At 37.1% G+C, this 16,631-nt stretch overlaps 1 protein-coding gene across 6 annotated transcripts in view; it reads left to right on the top strand.

Annotated features, from left to right (window-relative positions):
• The window catches only part of LOC124166509 (tumor necrosis factor alpha-induced protein 8-like protein), a 242,900-nt gene that overhangs the window by 186,781 nt on the left and 39,488 nt on the right, over positions 1–16,631 (top strand). For 4 of the 6 annotated variants that reach the window (XM_046544050.1, XM_046544046.1, XM_046544049.1 and 1 more), the window contains 2 exons: positions 9,392–9,495; positions 14,671–14,893. The gene's annotated coding sequence lies outside the window, so the exon portion shown is untranslated. The remainder of the gene's footprint in view (positions 1–9,391; positions 9,496–14,670; positions 14,894–16,631) is intronic. The other 2 variants (XM_046544051.1, XM_046544047.1) reach the window with 1 other exon arrangement.

The following is a 16,631-nucleotide window of genomic DNA, read 5'->3' as shown; positions in this document are numbered from 1 at the left end:
CCCAGATGAAGGTATATCAAATAACGAAACGTCGGCAAAATATTTGCAGTTAAATTTTCAGTACCTAAACTCCAAGACATTATCAACGTTAAAAATAGAGGTTAATAAACAGAAAGAAATTCCATTTATCTAAAACAATGAGCTCTACCGATTCGGATGACCCAGCCCCTGGTGATGAGAAAATTAATTTTCATTACCATTTACCACTAACGTTTTTTTATAATGTCGCTATATTGCCTGTTTATTTGTTAGTTAGTTTGTTTGCTTGTCCTTCAGGGAAATATCTTGCCTCTCAAATCTAACCCTTCTTCCCGATTAGCTATGGACTTAAAATTGCAGTAGAGATGAGAATCGGATGACAACGCATTCTGAAGATCAAGGACACTCATTCGTGCCGCTTACGATATTTTTAGCTCTTCAGAAGCAGTATGAGCTACCATTTGCGGCAATTACAATTTATATTAATCGGTCAGCCGTTGCATTAATTTTAATGATATCATTTTTTAAATAGGAGATAAAATTGAACAATTAATATTCAATTAAATTTAAAAATCAATCTTTAAGAAACACTCGTTTTTATTTTAACTAAAAAAAGAGAAAATATTGTAATACCTATGAAATAAATATATTCGAAAGCCCGCAACACCTAAAATCAAATTTTATACCTGAAAATATTCGTGACGATACTACGATAGAAATCTCCAGTATGTGATGAGGAATTCATATCACTCCAGTTTCGAGTATTAAGCGAATGCACATCACGTGTTTTTTTTTGTTTTGAAAATGTACTCGGTCATTTATCTTCAAAATTTAAACGTGAGACCTTGGTACAAGGCTTTTAATTTCGTCTTTCTAGGTCGAATGAAATCTTTAGGTTTTTATATTCATGTTTTTTAAATCTATTTTTATATTTGTTTCCGGGGATGATTTCATAAGTGTCTCGGACCACTGGAACCTATTCGATCGTGAGCAGAAATAAAAGAAAACTTATAAATTTCGCAGATGTGAATATAATGGCCACCATTACAAAAATCTTTCACCGATCATTTTCTCTCCTCGCTTCGTTTTATTTTTAGCTCTCCCGGTCTCGATGGTAATGGCGAGAGGCGTGTCGTTTTTGTTTTCCTCTCGTCTTTTTATTTTCCCTCTCAACCTGCTTTGAAATTCCTTCGCTCCCACGCCCGCGTTGCTACCAGCCTCACTTGTTTACGTTCGCGACGATCCCGTAAAAAAAAACTCGGCGTAAATAAACAAGTCCTTCTCTCATCCTTTCCTGCCTTCCTTCCTGCTATTTTGTTTTATTTAAATCTCCCACGGCAAATTTTCATCTTGTATTTTAATGTGGTTTTTGTAGTTTCTGCTATGCTTTTGACTGCCAGAGTCCATGTTCTATTTTTAGCAAATTCCGTTAGTGAAAGGATTTGTGTCATATTTTCAGTTTCCTTTAATTAATTTAGTGACTCACAGACTAGCTATTTATCATATTTTCGTGAAAATATGGAATGATTTCTCATTGTGTGTACCTAACCGAATAACTATCATTTACCTCGATTTTTTTAATAATTCGTAATTTTTAATTTTTTTACATTGGCAATGTCATGAGTGGAATCAAAGTAAAGGCTTCATGTGTTAATTTCCGCAGAGAATGAATTAGTTAGCCGCGATTTGCTGATGACATTGCAGTCATAGCCGTGGAAGATAATGATTTTAAGAAGATTTTGACAAAATTTAACTAGGAGATTAGCCAAATATCAGCTGAAAATAAGCTAAAAGAAGAATAAGATATGTATTCAGTTAGAGAGAGGAGGCTAGCACTAATTAAACTAGGGAAACGAATTATAATTTGAGTTTAATATTTGTCCTAGCCTACTCTATTTTGCACACTAATATCTTAATCTTATTTGCGTTGATTTTCATATGATAACTGGCAAATCTCCTTTCCATTTTGTTAAAATCATCTTCAAATTTCTCACGGGCGTGACAACTATGTCATCGGCAAATCGCAGCGTACTAATTTTTTCTTCGTGGAAATTGACGAAAGCTTGAAGAGGTGAAAGAGTTTTGTTTCCTGGGTAGCCGAACAACCTACGGTAGACGAAACAAGAAATAAATGTTAAAATAGCACAGGCGAAGAAGGAAATGTATTAAATAAAAGATTGAATACAGCTGAGAATACAAACATAGAATTAAGGAAAAAATTCATCGGATACATGAGGATTGATATGGAGCATGTTTCTCTATGGAAGCGGGACTTGGACGTTGGACGATGACATGAGTGGAAACATTCGAAATTTGATGCTTCAGAAGAATGATGGATTAGAAATGAATCGATCGAGAAAATAATCAGGAAAAAATGATAAAAAATTGGAGAAAATGTCAGTCTTCTAAAATCCTTTATACAGCTCTATTGGCCACATTATGAGACATGATGGTCTGATGAAGACAATCTTAGGAGGACAGGTCGAAGGTAAGCAGGGCAAGGGATGGCCCCGAAAGAGTTACATAGGACAGGTTATAAAGGATGTAAAAGAGAAGAAATACATCGCTACGAAAAGGCTAGCAGATAGGAGAGAGGAATGGAGAGCTGCTTCAAACCAATGTAAAGATTGTTTACTTGTGATTGTGAGGGCGATGACCGTAATCTTATCTTTTTTGATGTTTGATTTTGATAATTTTTTGATGTATACATACATTTAACTTTCTAGAATTGGATCATATGTCTTCATGGTGTACACAACGATCATTGTTAACTTTTTTTGTTTTTTGACAATGAGGAACTTGCATGGGTCGTAGATTGCTCTAAAAACTATTTTGAATAAGTCAAATGGATACATTAGGTCGCAAAAATACCTTCAGTTTCTCCATTCAACATCAAAAGAAATAAAAAAATTTCATTTAAAATCGAGAAAAATTTCTCTGAGCCGACCACTGCGCGAAGACACCCGAGCGTTGCCGAGGCCAGGCGTGACGTCATAGGTGCCTAAACAACCGTAGGGAGTAGGGAAATACGCTGAGCGCATGGTGTAAAATTTGTTTTGAGGGAGTATTTAGCCGCTCATCGTCACTTTATTTTGTTCTGTTATTCTTGGGAAAGTTTTCCTATTGCTATTGTGCCTAGATTATTACTTGGGATATTAATTATGCGGCATCGGGATGATGAAGTACAAGCGTTTCACTTCGTGTGTTTTGGTTATCATAAAAATGGATGATAACGTTGCCACTCGTTCGAATAGTACACCTGAAATTCATCTACGTCTACATAATACCCCGCAAGCCGCCTAAAAGGCGTGTGGCATGGGGTGTTAGGACACCAGCCTTTTTTTAGGACACCAAAAATTGATGCCACGACCCTCATGGAATTTGTTAAGACAAATTATTGCTATACGTCGGCGGAAAATCGAGTTGTAAAAGAAACTTGTAATACTGGAGGATAACGATCGTAAGCTGTGCTGTTGACATTAGAGTAAGCTGTGCTGTTGAATTTGGCAACGCCGGATTAACGGAGAAGGTAGTCCTATATAGGACGGTCCTACGGTACGAATTCACAGCAAAACAGTCTGCACACAATCCACATGTGAGATCGCGAATCGGTTCCGCTGCCAACACACACACAAGCTACAACCTATTTCAATAATATAGGTAAATCCATAAACAATATTCTAGCATATACCATAAAAATATAGTGGGAAATAGGCAAATACTCTTATCAAAAACTGGATGTCACTATCACATTCTTATATTCATCACGTACAACTTACAATAACAGAACTCGTTATGATGAATACAACTATTTATTCACAGATTTAAACCCTTATATTAGCCCACACAAGTGACATTTCTCACTACTATTCGTTGAAATAATGGAATAACAAACTTCACACACAGTTTTTATTTCAATAGCGTGATCGTGAAATGTCATATCTACGGTGAACAACGGAGATTAGCACGCCACTGACAATTTTTACACTACTGTTAGACATTTATCGATAGCGTAATAGCACTTTTTACAATTCAATCACGATGGAACACTGATAACTCTTGGCCGATATTTTTCAACCTTGTCAAACTTTGTGCATTACAACCACTGGCACTGTGATTATTAGCAGTAGCTTAACGGGAGATGTCACGTTGAAAATAACACTATTTTGGCACAAAAATGTTCCTAGATGTCTCCAATCAGCGAGCAAAAGTTGCATTGACTGGAATTCACCCCATAATACAAGCACAGACAATCCTAAACGACGAATTCTCCGGTACCTACGAATAAACGGATGAAGTTATTGTATATAAAAGCCAAGCGGACATTAGTAAACATCAAAATCGTTCTAATTACATACTTAAATGAATGATATGCCGTCGATAACATCAACTTACAATTAACGTATCCCCCTTCCAATGGCCGTTGCTCAGACTCCTACAACGATGTTAGTTAGGTATTATCAAATTTTTGGTTTAACTGCTCCAGTTTTATATTTTATGCCCTTACTCAGATATTAATATTATAAATAATGCAAAATACGAGGGCTTCCAAGCCTCTATCGTCGGATATTTATCTTTTAATATAAAATAATCAACACGTCTAACAAACGAAGCTCTCACAACTGCTGGCAACTATTACAAACAATCACAACAATAGCTTCGCGTGATGTTTAGGCACCTTTGACGTCATCGAGGCTTCGTCGGCAGTGGCTTGGGGGGTGAGGGAGTTTTTCCCGCGCTTTAAAATTCGTTATATTTATCATTAAATATCTCGCGAAGGAAAACTCAGATTTACATGCGGTTTTCTTTGTTGTATTCAGAAAATAATTTTCTGTCCGCCTATGAAATAAAAAAAATTCATGCAAGTTCCCCATTATTGAATCAGATATAATATCAAGAGCATGTGGCACGACGAACTCCTGTTAATGCGACATAGTTCGGCCACTATTGGTCGCGTAATGTATGTAGATTTAAATAATAGCATATGTTTGGTAGCTTTTGCAGATATTTGGTAAAACGTTTCTTTTGAGTATTACCCTCATTGTGTGTGTCGAATCCGTGTCACTTTGAATTTTAGTCGCGCGACAGCTCACATTTTCCGTGAAATGTCCAAACAATTGGAAAAATTAGATTCAAAACGTCGTTTTTTCCTAAATATTTCGGTTGACGACTACAATAATACGTCCAATAAACCTCTAATAAGGCGTCTTGACGAAATATGTACTCCAATTGTTAAGATAAAACGAAATATTATCGACTTCGCTACAATCTTGGTCGTCATCTTGTACTTCTGATGAAAAATTGGAGCTGGTAATGGGCATATTCGTACTCACTAGCTTAACGACTTCGTGGAACCACCTTTCACTTGCTTTTTACATTAAATGCTTCTTGCATTACGTTTTTCCCGATTCTGCCGTTAGCTATGGTATGTTTCATACAAACATTGTAGCCATTCACCTTTGGGGTGTTTATCATTGGAGAGTCCTTGTGAATAATTTATAGATTCTTATTATTCTTATTCAGCGAGATGTATGTGCGCGCTGGCGAGTATGATAGACCTCCGTGGTGAAAAAATCGGTTATGGATTCTCTTCACAAGGAATGTAAATGATGGAGGACTACGTATCAAGCATGCAGAATACTCAGATGTTATCGCCGTAGCAAAGTTTTTGTGCCCCAAGAGCCTTACTTAATTCACAGCTCACTCAGTGGCTTTTTTTACCCAGGAATGCAGAGTGGTACTGAATATTCATATCCATTGAAATGAGATTTTAAGTTTAAATGCCATCAGCTTGGGCTGAAAGTTGAGTGATTCCCTGACTTAATTCGCGCACCGATAAACTTACATCATTCCCCGTGTTTTATCCGTCGTAACCTGCCTACCAGATCGGTTTTTCCTTAGGAAGCGACAACTTCCTTTCTTTATAGGTGTCAATTACCATGTCAAAGAAATGTATGAAGGAGGGTGAATAATTTTAAAAATGAGAGCAAAAAATGAATGCAAAATTGCAATTTTGTTCGAAGGATGGCCGCTAAAAACTATCGGTAGTGAAACGAAATGGTAAAAAATTGTATTAGTTCTTATTATATTCATTTGCATTTCAAAATATTTTTTACCTGTCGTCAGACGATTCTTCCTATGGATTTTATTTATCTTTTTTTACATTCTTTTTACTTATTACTCACTCGCAGAAACGATGTTTTCGCTTTTAAAGGGAAATAATTGTTTATATTATAGCCTCATATAATATAGCAATGTTCGCTAATGGTTAGTAATTTTGGAAGTTTATCCCTCTTAAGGCCGAATTCCAGAACGTTACTTAAGTCTTGATGATGACTCAAACTAGACTTGGTTGCTACGTTAGTATCATTTGACGTCACTTGCGTCCCGACTCAAATTGAGTCGCCAAGTCCCAAGATAACCGCCGCTTTCGCCTGTCGTTTTTAAAATGAATTATCCCTTGTAATAATATTTCCACGTGTAATATCGTTCTCCAGTATCGCTAGTCCGTGATGAGTTGGAGACCAGGAATGAAAATAGTTTATGTAAATGTATTATTTTGTGAATTTGACCACAGTGTATCTGGCTCGAGTGAGTTGAGTTTATTTTTCTTTAAGTTTCTAAAATACGAGTTCTGGCTCAAACTCAACTCGAGTCTGAGATCTGAGCCACGAAGTAGGAGGAGTCAGATTCTGTAATATGGCGCTATGAATAAAAATTCAATAAAGTTAAACACGAAACAAGTCTCTATATTCGATATGCAAGCGAGGCAATCCAAGCGGAAAGTTTTCTCAGTTTGACCATCGAATGCAGTATTGAATCCTTGAATATTTATTAGTAATTTGCGGAACATTATCAGTGACTTAATATTAATTGATATATAAACCCAAACGCTATTTGAAAAAGACTATATACCTCAGTAAACGATGAAAATGTTTCTTAGTTTTTCTTTACTTAACAGCTAATTCGCACGTTTTCCCCATCTTTTACTTACACCTTTGAACCACCTATGCAAATCAGTTACTTTTGGAATATCAAATGTATAAGCATGCTAAACTTGTACATGTGAAAGCAAACTCAACTTGAGATTGAGAGCTGCACCGCCGATGTATGTGAGGACTCGACATTGAGTTAGGAGCGAAATACGGCCCTGAGTAATTGTAATTGTTTTTAATTTTAATGTGGTTGTTGTGAAATTACGGTGGTGTGTAAAAAAATCATGGGAGCCTCACAGGTACTTATCGTAAAAATTCGTTTGAACTTTTTTTTCTATGCAAAAATAATCTTGGGTGTAACTGCGATTTCTCCAAAACAGTAGACTTCGGCAGCAAAAAAAAATAATAATAATTTATTTATTAATAGGGGTATTTGGGAATTGAACTCCATACCGAACGAGCTTTTTAAATCCTTTCCCAAAAATATCAAATATATTTAAGTAGGAGCTCAAAAGAGTTAATGATGTCGAAATTTGAAAGTAAGGATAACAGTGATTGACTTCTTTTGTGGTGGGACTTGGGTTTTTCCTTTTAATTTCCATTTTAATTTTGATCCTATTTTGTATTATTATTTTTTTTAATTTGCCCTTTTCGAGTGTTGTGTTTTTCATTTTTTTTTTCTTTTTGTTTGCTTATTACTCATTCTACCGTCTCTACATTTTAGCTGCTCTTTACTTTCCTTTCTGGTTTCTAGCCTTTTTGCAATATGTCATCACGAGCGTGATGCGCCCGCTCCCAGCGGGCTTCCCCCGCTCTTTTCAATGCCGGTCCACAGAGGGATCGGTGCGTTTCTAATTTTAAAATGTAGAAAAAAAGGCAGGATCTTATGTACAAATTTAATTGGAATGTTCATGCAGAAATTGAGGTCAGGTGACCTCTTTAAACGCAACATTGGAAGTAATTACACTATACTCTGTTAAACGTACATGATGACTCATACTTACGTATCAACGGGAGACTTGAATGTGGAATCAGCCGCATTTTGATAAAAGTTATTTAAAGAATTCGAGATATTGTTGCAAATGAACAAATATATCAGTTTGTGCGCCGTTAACGTCAGGAATATTTACCGTTTTTTTTGTTTTTTTTTAGTTATTTAAAAACCAATTTTAGGATACAATAGCAATATTTAGTAAGTAAGATATGCCGTCGCATGTTCTCTGATAAATTGTGTGCATTTTGGTACCTCATTTGTAGAGTTTGGTTGCGTATAAGTTGAGCAAAAGGTATCTATACAGTAGAAATAATATAGAAGATATAATTTTATAAATGAATCAATAGCTTTATTCCTCCCATAGCAGAATCTGTGAGGAGAATCGTTAACACTTGGTGTTCTTTAAGGGAAAATTTCCTCTCCAAGGGGTTGATGTTTGGGGGACACCTACGGCATATGATTATCATCACACATCTTTCAACGTGTTCTCACCTACCACCCTTTATATTTTCCCATCTAGTCACCTGTTTTTAATTACCAATATTTCTATTTGCCCCACTTATAACATTATTACGTACAAATTCACCGGTAAGCTTCTGACTTAAACTTTATTTATCTACAATTATTTCATGGAGAAAAGTAAAAAAAATGGAAGAAGATATACAAAAGGCAAAAAAAGAAATGTACTCTTACATGAAATTTCAAGATATTAAAATGAAAGTGACTTTTCCCTAAAGACTCAATTTATCACCAAAGAAATTGCATCAAATACCGCTTAGTCAAATTCAGCTTAGTAGACATCTATTAGAAATATGATACTGTAAGTTATATTAGTAAGTTTTTTTTATTATATTATAATTGTACGCTAACATGTGCTATATCACGAAAACGCTATTTTGACTTATGAACGATATGTTAAATATTACGATTTTATTATTTTACGTGATATAAATTATAAAATTTATAATTTTATAGCTTTTTCAATTGTGAAATTTTAATTTAATGAAGGGGGTAATGATATTAATTTATTAAATTATGTTTGAACTGTATTTTAGTTATATAAATTACTATGTAACAGTTTAAATATAATGATGCGTATGTTACCACTTGTTACATGTATATTTTAACTGCAAAAATGAGAGCATAAAGTGGTAGAGAACCTTCTGATGAGTTCATTTGGCTAAGAAGGACTGAAAATGTGTTGTAATGGAAGTTACAACCTGCTCCTATACATTTTCTTTTATCCCCAAACAATACCTCCTTTGAATCGAAGTGTTGTTGTCTTATCTGGGAAAAATGTGTGCGTTTAAAAAATCGCAGTTTTTCGTTGCATCTTTTCATCAGCTCGTCGAAAAATAATACTTCTACACTTCATTTTTCAATGCCTACTTTGTTGACGCTCGTCGGTTAAAAAAATTGAAATTTGTGTCTCAATCTTGATGCATGTTACTTACGATGCTCTTTCGTTTTTCTTCTTTTGCAGTGGGCTGTGATCGGACGGGAGGTCGGCGGGTGTTTCACGGGTGGGTGACCGCGTGGGACGCCGCCGTGAGTTGACCTCTGCCCCCGCCGAGGACTCCTAACAGGGTGAGAACGGAGGGTCAAGCGCCCACCCTTGAACATTAATATATTCATGCCCACGGCTCCTAGACGGGGCAATTCCTGCACGTCGCCCAATCGCTCTTCTTCTGTTTCCTTGTTTATTTTTTTAGTGTTTGCGTTACCAAGGCGAGTTACCATGGGGACCACATGGGGGAGGCATAAGTCAGTCTCCTTTTAAGTTTGACTCATGCTTCCACTTCGGAAGTATTTAAATCGGATATCAAACGATAACGAAGCGAACCATCGATTAATAATTAACTTTTTAATAATCAAGTTGATATGACATCGAGTTCACTTGATACCAAAGGACAAATATACATGTGTATGTATATATAAATCTGTGTTAAGCTTTTTGTTAGCCGAAAACAGTAAGCATTTGACGATTCGCGCAGCTTTCCTTTATATTTTTCACGTTTAAGTTCTAGGATGTCTTTCTGCGCGGTATATGTATGACAATTTACGAACTGCCTCTAACTGAAGAGACATCTAGCTGTCATCACCGAGTTAAAAAAATCGAGCATCGAATATTCAATGAATCCCTCAGTACGGAAGTTATTACAGCGGTGATGATCGCTAGGTGTCTCCTCTGCTGCAGGTGTTTCGTAAATTTTCCTTGGAAATCGTTGTCCTGCGTCATCAAGTAAACTCTTTATTTTGTTAATTTGATTGTTGGCACTTTGACCACGGCCTTAGGCACGTTTAAACTCCCCAAAGAATGTTGCTCGTCTTGTCTCCGTTTTCTTTCTTTGTATTTTTCGTAAACACCATGTTGCGTTTGTTTGTTTCGTTGCTTACATTACCTGAAATCCGTGAAATCTTTTCTCGCCCCTTTCGTTGACCTTCCTGTTGATTATTTCGATGATTTATTTTGGCTTGACTCCATTTACTTTCTTTCAGTATAACACTCTTTTCCTTCGTTCATTGGTCCTCTGTACGACTTTACGTGTTTTGTTCTTCCTTTCCCCTCGTTGCGTTTATTTATTTAACCGACCTACCTATTTATCTTTAAAACCGATGCGAATTCCTTTTCTTCTTCTTGAATTCATTTCTTCCTCTTTGGCAATCCTCACAGTCTCTGTGCATCTAACTTATTTTCTTATATTTACAATATGATCTTATTTTCGGTTTTCCCTTAGCTGAAATACAGTCTGGAAACTCGTTGAAATTAATTCTTCTAAACACTGTTTCTATTTCACTTTTTTTTAATTTTGCGTCGAATCCTTGTTCTTCATAATGCTTCCCATACTAATTTCTTTCAACCTTCCTTCGAAGCTTTTTTCCTCAATTATGAAGTCACTTACACTTCTTTGTTCTTATTATATTCACCATAGTTGTTTCCTATTCGACGTATTTCGTCATTAAAATTCAAACCTAAGTTCGGTATCAATCTTATTAATCAATAGCGTTTCAAATTCAAATATTCTATTTTTCTTCAAGCTAGAGCAATCGATTGAAGATGACAACAGCTTCAGCTTGTTTGCTACGGCTCAGAGTCCTCTACATTGCATCCTCAACACTACTTTTACGTACTACCCCGCAAGCCGCCTCAATAAGCGTATGGCATGGGGTGTTAGGGCATCAGCCATTGGCAAATAAAAAGGAAGTGTGCCTACGAAGTTTCACCTAGCATTAATTAAAATGATATGTTGTTTGGAAGGAATAAGAATTCCCATATCTATCCGTTCGGCGAATTATCTCTCTTAATTTATCCTTTCTGTCGGACATAGAAATAAAGTGGGGTTCCAATATGACGTTCTGGGTGTCAATCTTAAAGATATTTATTCTTTATGTTGCTCAAGCAATCTGAGTAACCCTAGCGCGCAGCCTTCGAGTCTCCAGCGACTCCCAGCATAATTCATTTGACAATAGGGTGGCTTCCTACTATTTTTTAATTGCCTTAATCAAAAGATTGTTACTCCTGGAGTACGCATTTCACGCTTTTAGATTTTTAAATGACGATGTATATTTTTCGTGATTAAATGAAAAGTGAAAATTTTCAAGCGCGCGAAAACGCGACGGCTAAGTATGAATACTGGGGAAAACCCGTGTGACGCCATTCTGGTTCCCGCTTCCGCCAAGTGAGGTGACCTTGGGGCGAGGATGAGTGCGCCGCTGCGATGCAGACTGCTAGCAGTTAGCAAAGTACCCAGCTGGCAGGTAGCGCTTGGCCTAAATAAGGATCATTAATACCTTATCAAACGAAGGAAACTTTCCGACCATTAGCAGCTTTTATAGGTGATTATTAAGAGATGTTTCCATGAGCTCAGTGCCTCATGCATGCATTGGTAATATCAGACGATGTAAAACTCCTAACCACTATTATAGAAACTAGGTCCCTTTGACTTCACGTGGAGTGGCATCGCATGGGCGCCAATCTGGCTTTTTTCAAACGCGGTTAAAATTGACCATTGCCATTCGTCTAATCTGGGATTTCTAAAACCAAATAATTTGTATATTATGAATGCACTAACGGTGGGTAACGAATCGCAATCAATGCCTTTCGTTTTCATTGATAAAGGAAACTACCCTCAATGGTCATTTTTAACCGCATTTGAAAAAGGCCAGATTGGCGCCCATGCGTAGCCACTTCAAGTGACGTCAAAGGGACCTAGTTTCTACACGACTAGATAGGAGTTTTACATCGTCTGAGATTACCAATGCATGCATGAGGCACAGAGCTCAGGGAAACATCTCTTGATAATCACCTATTAAAATTGCCTAACGTCGGGAAGTCTCCTTCGTTTGATAAGGTATTAATGATCCTTATTTAGGCCAAGCGCTACCTGCCAGCTGGGTACTTTGTTAACTGCTAGCAGTCTGCATCGCAGCGGCGCACTCATCCTCGCCCCAAGGTCACCTCACTTGGCGGAAGCGGGTATCAGAATGATGTTACACGGGCTTTTCCCGGCATTCCTACTTATCCGTCGCATTTTCGCGCGTTTGAAAATTTTCACTTTTCATTTAGTCACGAAAATAGAAATCGTCATTTAAAAGTCTACAAGCGTGAAATACGTACTCCAGGAGTAATAATCTTTCGATTTAGGCAATAAAAAAATAATAGGAAACAACCCTATTATGGCAAAAGAGACGAAAAAGTACGGTTTTCAATCAGCAAACAAAATTATAAGTGAACAAAATTACCATTTACCAAGTGTGAAAAGATGTGTTAAAGTGGGAAAAATCTAAGGATATTGAATTCCGTACTTATTGGAAAAAACCCTAAAGACTACGGAAAATGCTTCTCATACTTATTACTTCTTGGGAAATGGTTTTTCCCACATACTTCACTCCATCTGTCGCCTTTTTGAGTAAGTAATGAGAAAAAAATCGTAATTTGAGATTTTTCGCGGACTACGATACGTTGCCTCCATTGTTTAATGATTTTCTTTGTTGGAGAGTGGATGGAGGTATGGTAGTTCGAAGGCAGTATATTTACACTATTCATGATAAGGTAATCTAGAGGACTCTGGCTGTGGCTTTCATGCTGCTGCTACCTAGCGAGGTATAGGGAAACCACTTCGGAGAGAATGCTTTCCGCTAACCATCTATCTATATACATGGTTATCATGAAAGAATGGCGCGGTTTTGAACATGGTTTGAATTAAAACGTAATCACTGTCAGATTATGATATTTTTTTTTATCTCTCGTCTCAAACATTTTTTTAAATGATTAATAAATTTCAGTATATGCGCCCTTAGTCGTTTGACAAAATAGAAACCCGGCATCTACATTAGCCTACTCCTGGATTGCCGACTTCCCACCCATTGGTTCCGGGTTGAAATCCCGGCGGTGGCAGAGAATTTTCAGAGGCTGCGCAATCCTTACTTGAGTGCCTTGAGGAGGGCACATCAAGTGCAATACTCCGTCCGTCAGATGGGACGTTGTGTCGCGGTCCCCTTGTCAGCTTTCGTTTGGAGGAGGCTAATGTGTACGCCGGGTTTCTCTCTTGTCTAGCGAAATTAGCGTGCACTTATTTGAATTGCCTGTCTCGGTAGGGTACAGTCCTCACTTGCCAATCAAATGGTCGCGGGTTCGAGTCCCGCCTGGTTAGGTTGCTCCCATCCAGGGCATGGATGTTCATGAACTTTGAATTGTTAATTGTTATTTTTGTTTAAACCCGATGGAAAGGTCTAATAGAGCTGTTTTTGTGGTGCGGTAATAAACATATAATAGTTCATTATGTAAAAAGAAACCGTTTGAGGCGACAAATTCGAAAAATGAAAATTTTAAGGCCAAACAAAGCTATTTTAGGTGGTGTGGCAATAAAGAAATGTAAAAATAAATAAAAATTAAAAGTTTATGAAGTATGCAAAAAACCTTTTTGAGACGACAAATTTGAAAACATAAAAACGGTCAAATAGATCTATTTTCGGTGGGGTGGCAATAAATAAATAAAGTTAAAAAACAATATAAAAAATATCCCAGTTAGGGCAGAAGTACAAGACACAGAAAAGATAAAAAACACTCACTGAACTAAATTTTCGGTGGTATACATCCACCTTCCTCAGAGTTATGTAGGAGACTCTACCCAGTGGCGCAGCGAGGGTGGGTTTTGGGGGACAAACCCCCCCCCCCCTTCCAGAGCTCAGACAATTTTTTAAGTTTGATGTATTTTATTTATTTGGATTATTAATACTTATAGAATAGTGTAAGGATTAATAAAATATCCCTCAGAAGGCCGTAAAACTCACAATTTTTAACCATTTATCTTAATTTTTTTCTGGCGGAGGGCCCTCGCACCTCCCGCTTACACTGGAAGGTTGGCCACACCCCCAGACACCCCAGTATTAGTTGTGCCTGAAACCCCCCATATCCTTAATTCCTGGCTGCGCCCCTGACTCTACATAACTCTGAGGAAGGTGGATGTATACCACCGAAAATTTAGTTCAGAGAGTGTTTTTTTATCTTTTTTGTGTCCTGTTCTTCTGCCCAACCTGGGATATTTTTTTAAGTTATTTACCTCGTAGAGGAACATTTCGAAGTATTTAAAAAAATAATAATTTATTAATTTAGGAAAAAAATGTTTGAGACAACAGATTCGAAAAAAAACATGAAATGTAAGTGATTGTGTTTTTGTGCAAAGCGCGTCCAAAACGTGACCCAATTCTTTCTATGATGATTGTGTCTACGTTTCTGTATTGTGTCTGTGTGTGGATCAGGAGGAGGGTCTCGCTCTCCGTCCTGCCGCTTCTCATCCACCCTTGGGCTGTCTCAGCACTGAGTCCGCGCTGGCGGCGTCCGCCCTCTTGGCATGCGGCCGCCTCGCCCTCGTCGAGGTGGAGAGCTGGCTCGCCTTCCACTGGCTCACCCGAGGATGGGAGGTCTCGGAGAAGCAGCAGCAGCACCCCCCGCTGCCGCCCACCAACACCTCCAGCTCCCCCCGTGAGGACCCCTCTCTTTCTTCTTTACTAATCATTTCCAAATCTACTGTGCACTCCCTCAGCGAAAAAACTGGTGAAATTTCAACTGTTAATTGGGACTACTGTCGAATCCAACAGTAGCACTTGAATCCAACAGTAACTTCTGAATCCAACGGTAACTTCTAAATTCATCAATAACTTTTGAATTTATTAGTTACTGTCAGAGTTTTAACAGTTACTTTTAGTTTTAACAGTTACTGTTAGTTTTAATAGTTACTTTTAGTTTTTTTTCAAATATTAAAATACACATAATACATTAAAAACTTTCCCTTTACAAATTCTTAACACGCTTTTCACTATATAACCAACACATATTCTGACTTATTGGGCAATAAAAGATAAATGAGAAAAACCCTGATATTACAAAATTTTAGAATAAAAAAATATTTTTACAATTAGGAGACCTTCTGAGCCAAAACAGGCTCATCAGCAGGTTCTTCATAATTCATTTACAAGAAGTTAAAAACATCTAAAAACAATAAAAGAAACGATAAAATAACTTATATTGCCTTAAAATTAAAAATTTAAGTCCTCAAGTAGATAATTTAAAAGTTTACTTTTGACATCCGGATATGTGGTTAAACCATGCATTTCTTTACGTAATTTGTTTAACAATTTAGGAACGTTAACCACCATTTTTTTTCACCGTATTGATTGAAGCATTTGGGGATTTTATATTGGTATAGATTCCTCTTTTCCATTTTATGAAGATTGTCTTTCAGTGTTTTGCATTTATTGGAAAAATAATTATCTAATACTAAAATATAGGTTAGAAGTTTTTCGAGTGGTAGTATTCTTAGTGTTTTATAGAAATTATTTGTATCGTGAGAGTCTGAGTTCGCTGACAAGTTATTATCATTTTTTTGTTGTAAGCAATCGCTTTGATGATCCGGTTTTGTGTACTGTATAGTTTTATTTTATGTACCCTACTGGTTTTACCCCAAATAGTAACACCATATCTTAATATTGATTCAGCTGTTACGAAATACAACATCTTTTTAACTTTAGTTAGTGACTGTTAGTTTTAATAGTTACTTTTAGTTTTAACAGTTACTGTTAGTTTTAATACTTACTTTTAGTTTTAACAGTTACTGTTAGTTTTAATACTTACTTTTAGTTTTAACAGTTACTGTTAGTTTTAACAGTGGTCCCAATTTACTGTTGGATTCAACAATGGTCCCAATTAACTGTTGAAATTTCAACAGTTTTTTTCGCCAAGGGCCAATCCGCGTCTTCTGCTTCCACCATCCCCCGGATGCATCCCCAAATTACCTCACACTTCATTTCAGTACTGAGCACGTGCATCGGCGTCGTCAGTTAAGCCTGAATCACACGATCACTAGAGTGATCACTCGCAAAATGATCGTCGCCGGCAATTGTTTTTCGCGATCGCGAGAGGAATCCCATCGCTATTTTTCATCACTCGTCCGGTCGCTTTTTCCGTCGCTAAAACCCAATACCGGCCAATCGGAACGCTATGCCCGTATGGAGCAATTGCAGCGCAGCGTTTGACAATCGTGGGAACCGCATAGATAAATAAACACGCTGTATATTTTCGTTATGCGGGTCCCATGACAACGAGCTGTGATATTGAAAGTGATGCAAAAGCCGACGGCGGGAGGGACCGTGTGATTCAGAAAAATGATAACTGGAGCGATCGCTTTTCGCGACGAAAAAAATGATCGTGTGATTCAGACTTT

This window comes from Ischnura elegans, chromosome 10, assembly GCF_921293095.1.
Source record: "Ischnura elegans chromosome 10, ioIscEleg1.1, whole genome shotgun sequence".
Lineage (NCBI taxonomy): Eukaryota > Metazoa > Arthropoda > Insecta > Odonata > Coenagrionidae > Ischnura > Ischnura elegans.
Note: the sequence above shows the minus strand (reverse complement) of the source record. Positions and strands in the feature narration are given on the sequence as shown.